Genomic DNA, 2,653 nt, shown 5'->3' on the forward strand with positions numbered 1-2,653 from the left:
GCTCTCTTGTCTCTCTCTCTCTCATGCCAACTTCAACTTTCTCTCTCTCTCTCTCTCTCTCTCTCTCTCTCTCTCTCTCTCTCTCTCTCTCTCTCTCTCATCTCACACACACACACACACACACACACACACACAACTATCCTCTTCTTCTCTCTCCCTCTCATCCCCCTCTCTCTCTCTCTCTCTCTCTCTCTCTCTCTCTCTTAGTCACTCCCTCTTCTCCACCTTCTGTTTCCAAATCACTTTGTTTGCCTCTGTCTCAGGGAACGACCCAAGTGTTTCTCGGTGAAAAACAATCATCACCGATGCTATTCTCTTGGTGTTTTTATACCTTGGAGGAAATAATTTAGGATTTGGAGTATTAAAAGATCGTGAAGCGGGAGAGATGAGCGATTGAGTTTAGCGGGGGTGTGAGGAGCCTGAAATAGAAAGCGGAGACCCAACTCTTCAAAAGATGTGGGTGTATTTGTCTGAAGGGAGAGGAGGGGTGGGGGGTGGGGGGCAGGGGAAGGGAGGGGAGGAGTATGACGGAAGGGTGGGGTGAGGGGGTTGGGGGAGGGGGTTGGGGGAGGGGGGGTGCAGAAGGATGTAGCATGGTTATGAGTCATCTCGGAGGAAATCTACCCTTTTGGTTGGTATTGATGTTGCAATGTTAGGGGGAGGGGGGTTGCTGTTGTTGTTTCTGTTGTTGCTGTTATTGTTGCTGGGGTGGTTGGGGGGGGGAGGTTGTTTGTTGGGATTTTGTGTTTTGTGTGTGGGGTGGGGGGGGGGGGTGTTGTAAGTGTTCTACTGCGCTTGCAAATACATGAGGTCTTATGAGTGCGCGGGACACATTAAACTTTCAGTTTGAAGGGAATTTGGAATTTTGCCCGGGTGGAGACGAAGCCTACTCTTATCGATTTTGAACCACCAAGGGACCTTTAACGCGCCCAACTTGCAAACGGGATCTCCGAGATTTTTCGCCCTTGTCCAAGAAGGGCAAAGGAGATAAGGGGATGGGGGCAGAAAGTGGAGACGAAAACAGACGGCAGAACCATTGTTAGAGAGCAGGGGAAAAGTTGAAAGGATAAAATTTTAGAGAAAGAAAATTGTCCGTCGCTATCCAGATTCGAACTGGGGACTCTCATAGCCTGGCGGTTAAGGTGTTCGCCTCTCATTCAAAGGTCCCGGGTTTGAATCCGGGTAGCGACGTAAAATTTTCTTCTCTAAAATTGTCTCCTTTCAACTCCTTTCCTGCTCTCTAACAATGTTCTGTCTTCTTCTTTCGTCTTCACTTTCTGCCCCCACCTCCTCACCTCCTCACCTCCTTTGCCCCCTCATCTGGGCTGCTGACTCTTTCTGCAGCCTTTCTACTGCTTCTCCTTGGCTCCTTCTTGCTGCTGTCTTTCAGCCACACCCCTGATCTTGTGGTAGGTAAGATCTACACCTAGCCTTCTCGGACAAGGGTAGAAAATCTCCGAGGTCCCGTGTGCAAATTGGGCGCATTAAAGATCCCTTAGTGGCCCCCCAAAAAGTAAGAGTAGGCTTGGGCCGCCATTGGGGAAAAATTCCAAATTTTGACCAACTGAAAATGTTTAGTGTGTCCCGTGCGCTCATATGACCTTATGCAGTTGCGAGCGCCGTAAAACACTTAACCCCCCCCCCCCCCCCCAAAAAAAAAAATTCTAACTGGGGACCCATTGAATTAGAGGCGAACACTGTAACCTCTCGACCTCGAGAGCCGCTTTTTTGTTGTTTGAGGGGGTGGAGGTGAGTCGGTGAAGGTGTTGCTATGACTTCGTTCATTATACTCATTAATTTTGTTTTTGATTTTGTTTTATGGCTCCAGACTCAATATGGCTTTGCCCTTCTTCACGAGGAGTTTGTTTCCCTTTTTAAAAGATAAGCCACACCAAAACAGGAAGCAATACATACAGTTTCTTTTATGCTGCTGAGTCATGTGTCTGTTGGGGTGGAGCAGGGAAGGGAGGCAATAAATAGGCCACCTGTATGCAGGTAGGGCACGAAAGCGGGGTAGAAATAGAGACTTTATTTATATCCTCCTTGGGTAAAAGTAAACTTGAGCCCCCCCCCCCCCCCCTTTTTACAACTAGTTAACTTATTTCAGCGGGACCTTGCGGCGTTTCCACTCGCAGTGGGACCACTTCAGTTTTTATTTTTTTTATTTTTTTTTACAGGGGGAGGGGGGGTAGATCAAAGTGTTTTACGGCACTCACAACTGCATAAGTTTATATGAGCGCGTGGGACACATTAAACATTTTCAGTTGGTAGGGATATTTGAATTTTGCCTGGGCGGCAGCCAAAGCCTACTCTTATCGATATTAGAACCACAAAGGGGTTTTTAACGTGCGCAACTTGATCACGGGAAGTCCGAGATTTTTGCCCTTATCGGAGAAGGCTAGGTGTTAGATCTTACCTACCACTGCCATAAAAATCAGGGGTGTGGCTGAAAGACAGCAGTAAGAAGGAGCCAAGGAGAATCAGTAGAAACGCTACTGAAGTGAAAGAGACAGGAGCCCAGAGGAGGGGGCAAAGGAGGTGAGGGGATGGGGGCAGAAAGTGGAGACAAAAGCAGACGACAGAACACTGTTAGTCTAGAGTAGGAAAGGGAGCGAAAACTTGACCACAAGGGCCCGGGTGGGGGGGGGGGGGG

Source organism: Aplysia californica, unplaced genomic scaffold (genome assembly GCF_000002075.1).
Source record: "Aplysia californica isolate F4 #8 unplaced genomic scaffold, AplCal3.0 scaffold00021, whole genome shotgun sequence".
NCBI lineage: Eukaryota > Metazoa > Mollusca > Gastropoda > Aplysiida > Aplysiidae > Aplysia > Aplysia californica.